At 39.4% G+C, this 14558-nt stretch overlaps 1 protein-coding gene across 2 annotated transcripts in view; it reads left to right on the forward strand.

Annotated features, from left to right (window-relative positions):
- The window catches only part of TIAM2 (TIAM Rac1 associated GEF 2), a 167887-nt gene that overhangs the window by 26697 nt on the left and 126632 nt on the right, over positions 1–14558 (forward strand). For both annotated transcript variants that reach the window (XM_019612929.2, XM_031552469.1), the window contains exon 2: positions 5999–6141. The gene's annotated coding sequence lies outside the window, so the exon portion shown is untranslated. The remainder of the gene's footprint in view (positions 1–5998; positions 6142–14558) is intronic.

The raw sequence follows: 14558 nt of genomic DNA on the forward strand, positions 1-14558 counted from the left end.
GCACTGTAAAATCTTACATAAGATTTAATCAGTGGCTGTATAGTACATTTATCTACCTGACAGCTGGAGTTAATGGTGGGTGACTTTCCAGGGAGTTCAGGTGCTGAGGTAAGCAGGAACAGTTTTGATGTTTCTGTTAAACACTGATGAACTACTTTTTTCAGAAGTATTTTAAGCAAAAAGACATAATTTTGGTCTTTGATGTTAATATATTTAAGTCAACTCCTTCCACCCTTTTGGTTACTTTATATCGGTTATAAATGTCTTGATGAAAATACAGTATTAAAATACTACATATTTTCTTATGTATGATTTAACTTACCAAAAAAAAAAAGTATATGTTTGCTAGAAAAGGGGAACTGGAATATTTAAAAATAATTTTTGAAAGTTATATATTCTCAAGTATATGTGACAACATGATGTCTGTAAAGTGTAATGTCAAAATCTGTTAAATTTTGTATCTGCCATTAGATGAGAGCAGTGGCCCCTTGGTAATGTTGCTACCACTGTGGGAATCTGAGGCTTTCCTTCCTATCTATCCCTTGTTGGCTTTCTTTGTTAGCTTCATGCAGAATTTCACAGAAACCTTCTCTATTTTCTCTCAGAGGTTTTAATTTCTTTCAAAACTTTGCTTAGGAAAAGAACAGCTTTCTGTTGTTACTATTATTTTTCTTTTTAGTAATTGTTTTCCTTGTGTTTTCTAGTGAATATAATGTCAGGTTTAAAAAAAAATGGATTCTCCTTGTGTGTTTCTGTCAAGCTCATCTTTTTCCCTCTTTGCTTCCCATATCTGCAGGCTCACTGCTGAACAGTAGCACCTTTTGTGGGTTGCTCCTGGGTCCTCAGTCTGAGCTTCGAGATAGAACCACTGTCGCTTTAAACTCACAGTGTTGCTTTATATAGATATGGTCTGGTTTATAATGTTGCCTTAAATACACAATAAGGGAGTTCATCTCCATTTCTGAAAGTGTTTATGACTGATCTCTGCCTGACTAGGAATGTTTGTATTCTTAAGTTGCTCCACTGCAAAAATGTTTTGAAGTCCCAAGCTGGTATTGGGGCTTCACTTGTGCTCTCAGCACTGGTAAACCATGGCTTTGCATTTGTCTGTGAATAGATCAGGCTCAATTCTGGTATTTCTGTGTCTGCTTCCAGTCAGTCACCTTCTTTTTTAAGTCTGCATCACTAAACTGATCTATAAGTGCCCCCTTACTGCCAAAAGCCACAATAGGATGCAGTTGGGGTCTCAGTCCTTTGCAGTAAAATAGGCAATTTTTCTTCTTTCCGTAGCTTATTTACAAAATAACCTCAGAATAATTGATTTCAGAAAAAAACCCTCCTCCAACAAACATAGTTGCAACAGAATAAAGTGACCCACAAAAGGATTTATTCTAGATGCTCTTAAAATGGCATGTTGATGTAGGATGAGATTTTCTCACTTGACTTTTGCTGACGCCACTTATTGATTATGTATTGAGTTGACAGAGGCCAATGGAAAAATCCTTTCTGTCCATGTACCAGAACTTCTGTAGGACTGCTGTGTGTCCTGCATGGTGGCTTGTGCTTTGAAAGTAAGTACAAGGGTAAATAATGCAAAGTATCAGAAGCGTACACAGGAGCGGGGATTGTCTGAATCATGCAATTTATGCTGTGGAAGACAAAGCCCTGCCTCTCCTTTTCTGGCCTGCCTGACCTGGCTGTCCAGTCTCCCCACACCTATCTTTCTAATGTCATCTGGTGACCAAAGAGGGATTGTGCCTGCACACAGAGCTGAGTCACCACCTTGCAGGAGACCTTCCTGGATAAAGGAAAATGGAGTGGGAGGGGTTATTTGGTAGAACTGATCTGGGAATCAGCTTTCTGTCTCCAGGCCTGTGGGAAAGAGATGGCCTCTCCCTTGTTTATGGACAGGACTGTCAGCAGGCAGATTATACCATGGGGATGTTTTCTGTTAGTGTGGAGACCAAGAGGGCGTTTTCCTGAAAAGAGAAAATTTAGCCAATCTTGCTTGCTTATCAGAACATCAGCAGACAGAATTGTGACCTTAAAGACAGGTGACATGCGAGCTCTACCAAATTAAGGTCACTGTGAGTTGTGGTATATGATATGGTCAAGGAACTGTTACCCATTTTTCAGGGGTAAAAGACTCAGGATCAGGCTGTAGGCCAACACGCAGCTGGAGGTCATTTGGTGAGAGCTGAGAGCTTAAGGAAAAATGACGAAAGTTTAAAATGAGGTTTTCTACTTGATCGTCTCCCTAGGTGGGATGCTGAAACTCACTTTCTGGGTGGGAGTATGCCTGGTTTCATTTGTGGTATGTATATAACACCATGTTTTTCCCATCAAGCACTGGTGTCATCCTTCGTGGCTTTCTGACTGATTCATGGTTACAGATTTTTGGCAAGGCTTTGCAAATATGTATTGATCTCCTAGCCTAGGTTTGTTTATTTTGCAGAAATGCTATAAAGTTGAAAAGAAGGCTATGAAATCCAAGGCAAGAAAGCATGGAGTTTCCTAAAGAGAAAAGTAAAATAAAAAATATCTCAGAAGCATAATACTGAAGGGTTTTTCTTGTTGTGTTGTGGAGCTTTTTGCTTTTATTTTTTTTTTTTTCCCCTTTAAGTTGAATGAGGAGGAAAGCAGTTTAATCCAGTACTAATTAATGCACATTTCTCTGAGGAGGAATGATCTCTGTTCAGTCACAACTTCAGAGTGACTCAGGTGGATTAATCAATGATAATCTTTCTAATTAAAACTTCTGCTGAGAGAGTTAGAAGCTTTCAGCAGTGATCAGTGGTTTTTGTGTAACTAGTGAATTAAAGGTAAATAATATTAACACGGTGTTCGTTTTACTTTTTTCCAGTTGATCATTCAAAGATTAGGAAAGACTGATTGACTACTTTGTGTTCAATACATTTGTACGTATAGAGTGGCTAGATTTTTCTGCTTTGTTTTTTCTTCTTCTGTGAGCAGGAGCAGCTTACCATGTTATTTTATCTGATCTTCACTGTCACACCAGTTAACCATTTGCTGATATTTATATTTGTTTACTCCTCTTTTATACAGCAGAAAGATAGAAGTGTGAGTACAAGATTAATAGCAAACTCTGGTTCTAAAACCATAGTGCATACTGTCTTACTGCAGGTTATTCTAGTTTAAAAAAAAAAAATTATCAGCTGTGCCTACTTGTATGTCCTTAACTAACTGGCAGACCCTTTTGCATTGTATTTACCATGTTATGGCACCGTGTCTTGGCGTTTTAGTATACTGAAGGATTGTACTGGTTTCTGAGATGTGTTTGAGGTTTAGGTGAGAATTGTTTCCATGCGGCAACTGTATCTTTTGATTGCTTTCTTTTTGTTACCTTTCTCCATTTTTTGATGCATGAAAGATTTTTTCATGTTGATTCCTTTAGAAGTGCTTTACCCGGACTAAAATTTTGATGAGAATGAGTGGTATTAAGAGGTTTGTTTTATGAAAGAGGTAAGAAGAGTGTTGTAAGATCATTGATGTAATGCCTACTTCCCCCTAGCCTGTTATAAAAATATATTTGAATGACTAAAGCTCTGTATGTGTGCAGCAACATGCTGCACTTCATTGGGAGCTTCCTCATATTAAGCCTTATTATTAAGGACTCTGCAAATATGGGGAAATGCTATCACAGAGGTGGCAGAGAATTGCTGCAAAGTTTTTGCTGACAGTGGCAAACTTCTTTCGAAATTTGGTGGACATTTTGAGGAGGAACATTAGGACCTCCCTGACAGTAAACTGACTGGGAGTGTTGGGAACACTTCAGAAAAGCTGGCCCTTCCTGGCCAGTAAGTTTTCTTCAAGAAACAGGATGTAGACCTTAACAAGTTTCTGAGTAAAGCTTGACTAGTAGAGAGTTATTGTGTTACTTTCTGATGAGTTGATTCTTTCATTATCTAAAGTATTACACCATCTGCCTGCTATAAACATAGTACTCTCACTTCTTCCAGTTTTTACGCATATTGAAATGTTTTGGCTGTACATTTACAAACCTTGGATAAACGAGTTTTAGTATTGCGAGGTCATCAGAGCTGTAATTAAAAACAACCAACTATATTCCTCCAATGCTATGGGCCAACAAAAACCCAGGGGAATCAGGTTTACACATGAGTGCAGAGTTCAGGTCTACATTGCTGAAACTATGTGCGCACACTGACACAAGTCTTGCATTTAGCTTCTCCTAGATCTTGCAGTACTCTCTATTCCTGCCAAAGCGTTAGTAAAGAAGTTCCATCTGTGAAGAGATGGAAATGGGTTGAGGTAGGAAAGGGAATATATCCAAGCAGCTCTCTGCTGTGAGCTGAAACCTGGAAAGGGATAGAGCACTTCTCGTTTCAGGAATTTTGGAAAGATTCATGTAGGTGAAAACAAGCTGCTGTTTACATCTTTTGAGTTTTAATTGCTGGTGGTCAGGAGCTAGGTACCACAGTTAATGAAGAACTGCCTCATGGGGAAGGAAAACAAGTATGGCAAAAGTACATCAGACATGTTAGCAACACTATGAGCTTTGCAACAGAAGTCATCCATGCTGCATAGGTCAGCAATGTGTTACCTGAACACCATCGCCATTTTGGTGGTGTGCGCTCTAAATGTTTGGTGCTGATAGCTATCTACTCCTTCCCACAGCAGAGCAATTCTCTATTTTGTAGAAGGAAATTTGCAAGTAGATTTTACGATAACAGCGGAGAAGAATATTACTTAAGCCATATTACTCATGTTTCCTTTTGGGTGTAACTTACAGCCTGATACTGTTCCTTACTTTACTGACCCATTGTTAATTTGTCCCTTTCGTATTGTGGCTTTGCTGCTTGTATTACTTGCTATTTTGTCTGCATTTTATTTTAGTGGGGCAGTCTTTGTTTTTCAGTGAAGTCATTTTGAGACTATTGCAAAGTAGGAACATGCTCTAATCCTACTAAATTATCTTAGTAAAAGAAAACTTATAGTTCTATCTAGCTCTCTTTTTTTCTGCTTGACCGTTTAAATGTGAGAGCAACCACTAGTTTCTATTTTACATGTACTGCTTTAATTGAGAGTCTATTTTGTTATATGCTGATTCTATCACTTGGCTTGTCAGTGAAATCTGCCTTTTGAAGTAGGAAAAAATTGTTGTGTTAGTTTTAATTGTGCTGTAGTTTGTCAGTTTAAATTTTGTAAAAATAAGGATATTTTGTATGACAAGGTGCTGTGTGCCGTGAAGAAGCTCTTGAAAATCAGCCATGCCAATTTAAACATCACAGCAACTATTGTAATACAGTCTGACAGTTTGCAGTATGAAGACAACAGAATTTGTAGAGCAAGAAGTTTTACTTGCCCGCTTTGGGGAGCTCAGTTAGACACTATCTCCAGTGTACTCATATGGAACAAGTGTATCAGTGATATCTTCTGTCTTACTGTTTTCAAGTGATGCAGGTAGAAGACCAGCTGGTTGATCTGTGTCTGTCTGCTCAAAAACAGAGTGCTGTTCTAAAGAGCGTGGCTGGGCTGCTGCAAGCAGCCTTCCAAAGATCTTTGTAGCCGAAGCATGGCTATTTTATGAGGTCATGCTGGGATTTGGTAGGCACTATTCACAGTCAGTGCCTCTGCTGTAGAAGGACACCATGCTGATGATGGCTCCTTTCAAGCTTTCTTTCCTGGTCAAGTGGATTGGGTGGGGATAATGGAGTTATTGCAGCACAGATCTCCTCTTTTACAACAAACCTGTATGGCTCAACAAATATTCCTCTGAGGCACGTGTTGACATTTGTTGCATTGCTGGTTTCTAAAGGTTTTTGCTGCTGCTCATGAGTGGTGCACATAGAATGCTGAACTGATGTATGAATTCGGTGAAGGTGCTTCTAGTTGCTCTTCTTGGGTGAATTGTCTGCATGTGAGAGGTTTGTGGTTTAGCTGGCCGTGGTTCAGAACTGAACTTATTTCTAACATATACTGGTATCCACAGGTTAACAAAATGTTTTTTGTTTTTCAGATTGCCAACACTAAGAAAACAGCAAAAAATTCTTCAGTTCATTGAGCAACAAGGGCAGTGTTTAGGAATACATCCCACCCTTGTGCTTTTGCTCCAGGATGCAGTGAGAAGGAAGGCATGCAGAGAGCAAATAATTATGCAAGGTTGGTTTGTTTATATTTTGTTGGTTTGCTTATTTTTGAATGAATAAACTGGATTATGAGACAGCTATAGGCCAAGGTCCAGATACAGCCAGGTTAAATTCTGTGTTAGTCCCTGAGACTTAGATTTCATATTGGCTGGGTGCCTTTGAGGGTTTAGAGTCAACAAGTATTGAACACAAGTGCTGAGGAAGGAAATGGAGGCCATCCGAGCTGTTTTTTTCAAGGCACTGATTCAATTCTTAATGACTTTGACTTTGAAATCGGCTATATTTACAAAACTTCTGTACAGATAAGGGTTCAAATCTGTAAATAGCATAGATGCAGTTTTCTAAAGGAGGGAAGGGGAGGGGTTTAGGCTTTTTCCTGCCCAGCTATTTAGAGTGTTATGATGTGGAAATGCATCTATCAGATGAGATGGAGTGGATGAGCAGTTTCTGGTGCAGTCTCTGTTGTTCCAGAATTAGAAAATTGTCATCAAAGAGAGACCGTATTTCTGATCTCTCTCCCCTCAACGCATAGAGCAGAGTTAAATTTTAGTTCTGCTAATTATCAGATGTCTTTCTGCCCTACTCACAGATCTTATGCATGGCATATGAGAGAGACTTGGTGTGGGTTTGAAAGACATGGTGCAGCAGTGCTTAGGTTTCCTTCAACCCCTTTGATTTGTCATGTGAAGCAAAGGGGTTGTTTTAGATGCTTAATCATAGTGTTTTATGAAATAGTGATGGAAAAACGTTTATTTAACTTTTCTATATTTTAAATTCCTTAGCATTGTTTGCTATTATCACTTGGAAAAAAAGTGTTTCCTCAGTATCACGCTATGTACAATGCTTTGTACACTTTTAATTAACACAAAACCTAGGTGTGTTTGAGCTTTGTAGCAATAGCCAACTGCTTAGCCCTAATAAAGTCACCTTTTGAGAAGTTCAGGCCTGTAGGTGTTTATGCACATTACGAAGTCATAGGAAGCAGGGCTGAATATGATGCATCCAGTTCATCTTCATTCCCTGGGAGTTTGTGTAACACCATCTTCAGCATATCCACTGGCAAAGGGTGCAGTGTTGGAGGGATTGTGACCCTTCCTGTGCTGCAACAGGTTTGCTTTTCTCTCCTGACAAACTGTTTTAAGAAAAATTGATGCTGAATAAGCAAGTGAACTCCAAGTTGCAGGTTTCTCTTCGACTGATGCACATCAAGCAGGTGACTCTTAGCACTGATTATTACATGATATTCAAACATTTAAAAGAAAATATGTTGTTTATTTTGTAACTCTAATCACATTTAAAATCAGTTTGTGTTGGAGCTTTGTTACTGTTTTCAATGACTTAAGAGTCCTGCAACTTGAAAGGAACTTAGGGCACCTATGCCACTGAAGAAAATATGCATGAGCTCTACATTTGCTGTTGTTTGATTTGTAAAGTATTTCACCTTTTCTTTTGTAAAAGAGGTTATTTTTAATATTAGCTCATAAATTCAGGAAATATTATAGAATCAGCATGGATTTGCAAGAGCGATGAATATTTTGAACATAAGTGCAACAGTCTGGAAGCTCTTCTGAATTTTGAAGACTTCCCTCCTCAAAAAAATGAAACAGTATAAACAACCCCAGAACGGCCAGATTCACATTGACTTTGAAAAAAAGGACGGCTGTGATACTATGCCATTGTGATTAACGTAACCAGCGTATTGTTCCAGTGTATTGTGCCATGCTTTGCTGCCTCAGGTTACAAATGTCACTGAGATTGTACACTGCAGCATTCATGAAAAGTCATAATTCACCGTGGAAGTCAATTTGCTGGAGGTTCTTTCTAAAACAAACAAACAACAGCAAAAGAAACAGATTTTATTTTTGTTTGATCCTGTACTATGAAAAGGAGAATACTGGTACTGATTCTAAAATTTACCAAGACTAGAGGCTTGCTGGGAGATCAAGTGCCACAACCATGTGATCCTGTTGTGATTCTTTTTGCCATGTTTCAGTGTCATGATGTAGATGCACTGTTTGTTGCCTTGCAAATTCTTCAGATTTGTTAACAGAATTGTTAACTTCATTTCATTTTGCCTGTGATCATCTGCAGCTTTCCAAATAGTAGAGAAAGCCTAGAGCAAGTTTGTCAGTAGCAGAAGGTGAAATTGAGAACCATGTGAAGACATGGAAGAGAAAATTACGGCATACAGTTTCCTAATGATAAAGATACCAAAAGCATCCTAAAATTACAAAGCAATGTAGTGCATTAAAGCATTAATTTGCATTTTGGTTAAGGCGTAGCTGCGTTTTTGGACTATCCCTTTAATTCTGCAGTGCTAATTACCTACTGACCAGTTCCTAGGGTAGAAGCAGCAGGAGCAGTGCCTGCAGCAGTTTCCTGACGTAGTGGTTTCTATCAGACAGAACAGTGGGACTCCTAAGGTTGCTTTGTAACGTGGGGTCTACAGCTGTAGGCCAGCAGACTGACTTGCACAGGAATCTAATTAAAAAATCAAAGATATCAAGGAAAGCTCACAAGTGCCATATGTTCTTCTTTACAACCTGAAATGACTTGGTGAATCACAGTAACAAGTTTCATTCTTTCTGTGTTGTGTTGTAGTTGAATTTTGCTACAGAAGACAGCCAGTACAAGAGAAGTTATTCAGGCTCTTGATAGTATTAATAACCATTTGAACTTTGTCAGTTATTCCATCAAAGTATGTTCTGGAGATAGAAGTGATTTAAAACCTGGTCTCATGAGGAAAGCATCACTACCCTGCAGGTGCTGTCTTGACTTACTGGCTTAGTGTGGGCTTCCATGCATCAGCACCCAACCCTAATGAGGTGTCTGGCAAGGTGCATCTCTTAGCATCATCCTGAGCATCCAGAAGGTGGAAAAAAGATCAATTCCTCTGCAGGCTTGTGCTTTGGGGAGCTCTGGTTCCTGGGCCCGAGGCTGAAGAACCCCTTGCTGTGCCCGACGTCAGGCTGCCTTTGAGCAGACACGGGCATGCACATACAGTGTAGTGTAGTATCATAGAATCATTGAATGTCCCAGTGGAAAAGGATCCATAAGGATCAAGTCCAACCCCTGGCTCTGCAGAGGAACACTTAAAATCCAAACCCCGTGTCTCAGAGTGTTGTCCAAATGCTCCTTGAACTCCGGCAGCTTGGGGTTGTGCCCACTGTCCTGGGCAGCCTATTACAAGCCCACCAGCCTCTGGTGGAGAATCTTTCCCTAATCTCCAGACCGACACTCCACTGACACAACTCCATGCCATTCCCTCGGGCCGTGTCACTGTCACAGAGAGCAGAGCTCAGTGCTGCCTCCCCGCTCCCTGCGAGAAGCTGCATCCACCTTGAGGGCTCCCCTCTGCTCTGGGCTGAGCAAAAATATGCCTTGCTCTCCTGACCCTTCACCATCTTTGTAGCCCTCCTTTGAATGCTGCCTATATAACTTTGTCCTTAGTAGACACCAGCTTCAATGTTGCTTTGGAAAGTGATGTGTTCTGTGGTATAAGATTAGGAGACCTGAGTTAGGCTGAGAGACGATTTCTGAGAGGTACAAGCATGTAGGGGTGCTAGGAATGAAGTAAGTACCTTACTGTATGTTTGTTTTCACACTGGATCTTCAGTGGTGGTTTAGCCTGAGGAAGATGGACACCTGTTTTCCAGAGGAGTTTCTTTTGAAGCAAAGCTGATGTCTAATTGAGATAAGTAGATTACTGTGTGCTTACTATAGAAGCTGTTTAATTATTGCCCAACATTGCTGGCATATGCAGTAAGATCGTGGACTCAGATGTTTGATTAAGATACAATCATAACTCCATCTGTAGAATCTTGTAACAAATTGTTCATAGGTTAAAGTAATTAAAAGCAAGGCTTGATTCTTTATCTCCTCTCCAAGTGAAAGTCTTATTTGTGTGGTTGATTAGTTGAGGAAATGACAAACAGAAATCTGCAGATCCATGTCCCCATGCCCCCCTCCAAGCACACTGATTTGCAGATTTGTCATGGAATAATCAAGGAAACTAATCGAAGGTGAGGGGAGGATATGCACCAGTCCTTGGTGGAAGCCATGACACAGAGCAGTCTTAAAAACTCTTTTAACAATGTATAATATCAGTAGCAACAGTGTACATTCACAGTTAATGTGAAAAAAGGCATGGATCTAGCAGAAAGAAACATTGTAGCTTTTTTGGGCAAGTCCTTGTGACTAAAGTTGAATTGTAGTTTAGAAGAATCCAGTAGATTCAAAATAGGCAGGAAGAAGCAGAAGAAAGAGGCAGTCTACTGAGCGAAGCCTTGTGGCCTGCTGGTTAGGTCTGTATTCAGGAGATAATTTTTAATTTGACAGACAACTGTGAATAAACTCAGAACTACGTTAGTGATTGCCTAAAAAAATAAAATAAATCAATCTGTGTATTTGTTTTTGTTTTTGTTTTTACAGTGTAAACCTGAAAGGAATTCTAAAGGCCCTGAGGACTTGAAATATTGTTTATATCTCCAAAGTATGCTGGCTGTGCTTATTACCTATGGTTATTTACTAGATGTGCATGAATTCACCAGTTTCCTCCGTGTTCTCAGCCACAGCTCATTCGTCCACTGCTACACAGCTTGGCTGTGCTATCAGCAGAGGCCATCAGCATTATGAAAGAGGACACCGAAAAGTTAGGTGTGCCTAACAGTGTTTAACGTTGCCACCCTCCAGCAACAGAGCAGTTCTCCCTGCTACATATATTCAGTTTGACACTCATCTCCTGATCCTGCTGGCAAGATGAGATGGAAGGTGCCACTTTCCCCCTCTGGAGCTGTTGGGAGCATGCCATGGGGTGCTTGGGGACATTGACCGACAGCTCAGCCTCTGCTTGCTTCAGCTCTGCATTCATTGAAAAGTAGCTTGCTTATTAGAGAATCCTCATGCAGAATGGCTCCTTCCTCTTTTGCTGTGATGTGTGGTGGCAGGGAGGTGATGTGGGTAGTGTGACTGGTACTTCACAGCAGCTTTTCCTGGTTGGGATGACAGGACTTTGAGCACAAACAATGATGCTGTCTGCCTAAATATAAGAGCAGGAAGAGTATTTGACTGTGTTGATATTTCTCTGGGATTCATTCTGACTGAGCTGACAGTCAGTCAGGGTAGGTGGTTATTCTCCCACCTGAACCTTAGCACTATAATCAAGAAGATAAGAAAATCCCTGATTGAAATACTGACAGCTGCTTCTGTCAGTCTGCTCCCAGAGAAATGTACTCTCCTCATGAAAATAAGTTCTCACTTCTGCTCCCTTTTTCTGGCATCCTGCAAAACCTTACTATGTAATACCACTGAATCTACGCAGATTTATGAGAAGTCAGCTTTTTTTTTCCTTCTTAAATTCATCAGAACTTTCCTACATCGCTTTCTAAAAACCTGGAGATACTATTTTCCTTATGAGTAGCATAAACTGCCAGTACTAGCTTTCCATTTGCTGAAGGGTTACAGCCTTATGTACATCTTTGTGTTCATTGCAAAAGAACCACAGTAGAGCACAGTCACATCCAAGCCTGTCTCCCTCTATATAGTGGCTCAGATATGGATGTGTGGGAGCTCTGCAGAGCCCACTTCAGGAGAAGAGCAGTGACAGGAGGAGTTGAAAGGAAACTTTAAAGTTTCTCCATTAATTTCTGCTCTGTGTTGAAAATAGAAGAAAACCTTTTGAAGGTTTTCTGTAGATGGTGCGTTAAAATGTATTGAAATATCTGTTTCCAGGTGGCAACGTGAGATTTTCAATTTGGGAAGTGTGTGGATCGTAGGCAAGGTGGCTACAGCTCTGGAGTTGCAAGACTTACATCTTCTGTCTGTACTCTGACTGACAAAGCTTGGGGTCTTTTTTATTGCAGATTTATTCAGGACTGAACAAAGCAGGGAACTGGACTCCCTTTCCTATAACCCATAGGTTTTGGAGAATGTGAGAGTTCCTGGAAAATTTTCCTAAAGAAAACATTTCACAAAATATGTCTGTGAAATGTTGAGATTTTTACCAACTCCAGATGAAAATACTATGCCATTCCTATTTCAGAAGTTCCACATTTGTCCTAGAGTCCATCCAAAACCTCTCTTTCAGGAGCCTTGAGAGCCTTGACCACATCATCTCTATTACCTGGCAATGGGAAGATGCTCATGTAAGGTGATGTTACTTGGTCCTGTTTTCTCCCTGCTCAGCAATTATCCAGAATCTATCAATTTGTTCTTGTTCAATTCAGTCACAGAAACATCTAGCTGAGATTCTGTATTATTATTGTGTGTAGTCCATTACTAGTCTTGCAAATAAGAATCAGTTCAGAAGATTGGAGTTTATGATGTGCAAAAGTACATCTACATCTTCATATGAATTTACTTGTAGAGCTAGTTTCTTAAAAACTATGTTACACGTTCATGCTGGAGAATGACATATTTCAAAATCACTGATTGTACAATACAGGATAATGTTAAGTAGGATATTAAAATGATTTTGGAAATATAAGACACAGGAAAAAGAAATAAAGAACAGTGGATATTGAGTATCCTCTCTTCAAAACATACTGAATAGTTCTTGTCCACATTTTCATGTCTTGCACAACCTTTAAGGTCTCACAAAAGCATTGTGGGCAATACAAAAGTTTAATTTGGATTTTCTTTTCTTAAATGTTTGAATTTTTAAGAAAATATCACATCTCAGTATTGACTGTTACAAACTTAGACCTTAGTTCAGTCTTTATGTTGCTTACATTTGCAAAACTTGAATATTTTACTTTTTATCCAGCTTTCAACTAGATTATTATTGTTGAGTATTAGCAAACCAGGTGTATGAAATTGAAGATTTTTATAAACATAACATGTTTACTTTGAGAAAGCAGAAATTATTCAGTAATTCTGGAGTTCAGTGCCTTTCTTTGTAGCAGCAGTGAGTTGGCAGGAATTCCTACAGTACTGCCCAATTTAGTTTTTACTTGACTGGGCCAGTAAATGTAGCCTCAGCTAATTTATTTAGGTATTGTGTGAAAGCTCTGCTTTACATACACTGATACAGTTGCTATCTAGGTACACATAAGTAGGTAGTTTGTAAATGAGTAACAGCTGTTGTCAAAATCTATTATCTTATGACAGACATTTGGCCCTCAGGTATATTCCTCCCTTTGGACCTCCCAAGCCATTTGATTTCCAGAAGCATTCTTCCTTTGAAGTCTCTGATGTACATCTGAGGAGGTGACAATATAATTGCAAAACACCCTTTCATTTGTGACCAGAACAGATTTTGAATGGAAAACACATGTTGCCACCCATTTTCCTGCATCTCTGATAAGGTATCCTGCACACCAATTGCTAGTGAACTAGCCTTAAAAATGAATAAATAAAATAAAAAAATAGGATATGCAGTGCTCCAGATAGTCACTGCATGAGTCACCGCAAAACTAAACTTTAATGTTGTAGATCTCTTCCTGCATTATTAAAACACAGGTTTGTAAGATCTGTTGTATTTTGTTTTGCTGGTAATTGAAAAATGAAAAGGATAGGACGTGATCCAAAACTGTTGTAATGTAAGATAGATCAGCTATTTATGCATTGAACCTTCAGCTTGCTGGTGTATTAGAGGGAGGGGCAGAAATTGCATGGAAGATCAAAGCCATCAGAAGCAGTGATTAAAGAAAACTTATTTATTATTTTAGATTTATATTTCAAATTTTTTTCTTTGCTCTTTTCTGCTTTATGAGTTGGCACAATGGATGAAATTCTGTCCCTATTGAAGTTAATGGGAAATTTGCCATCATGTTTTAAGATGGTTTGATTGTTTACACAGCCTTTGTGTACTTCATGATTCCATAGTTCCTAGGTAACAATGAAAGTACTAGGCATCTTTTTCAGTTACCTGAAGAAAATAGTATATATTTTTATAGCAGGAAGTTTCACTTGAAGGGAGGTTGTGATTAGGAGGGGTTTGGCCTCTTCTCCCAGGCAACAAACAGGACTCCGAGGAAATGGCTGCAAGTTGTGCCATAGGAAATTTAGATTAGACGTAAAAAAGAACTTTTTCTCTCAGAGGGTAGTCAGGCACTGGAATGTCCTGCCCAGAGAGGTGGTGGAGTCACCGTCCCTGGCAGTGTTCAGGAGATGTTTGGATGAGGAGCTACGAGATATGGTTTAGTGCTTGTGGTAGCAATGGTAATGGGAGGGCGGTTGGGCTACATGATCTTGCAGGTCGTTTCCAACCTTGTGATTCTATGATTCACCTACTCACATTGAATTTTCTACTGATTTTCTCAAAACTTGTTATTATTATTATTTTTAAAATCTGTAGGAAAGTGAGCTTGTACTGGCAGGCATTCTATTTTACTTGAAGACAAAAAAATCACAGTATGTTTTTTAGTGAAAGTCTTTTATCCTCCCCACCCACTCCATACAGCCTTGAAAAAACAAAAACAAACAAACAAA

Source organism: Meleagris gallopavo, chromosome 2 (genome assembly GCF_000146605.3).
Source record: "Meleagris gallopavo isolate NT-WF06-2002-E0010 breed Aviagen turkey brand Nicholas breeding stock chromosome 2, Turkey_5.1, whole genome shotgun sequence".
NCBI lineage: Eukaryota > Metazoa > Chordata > Aves > Galliformes > Phasianidae > Meleagris > Meleagris gallopavo.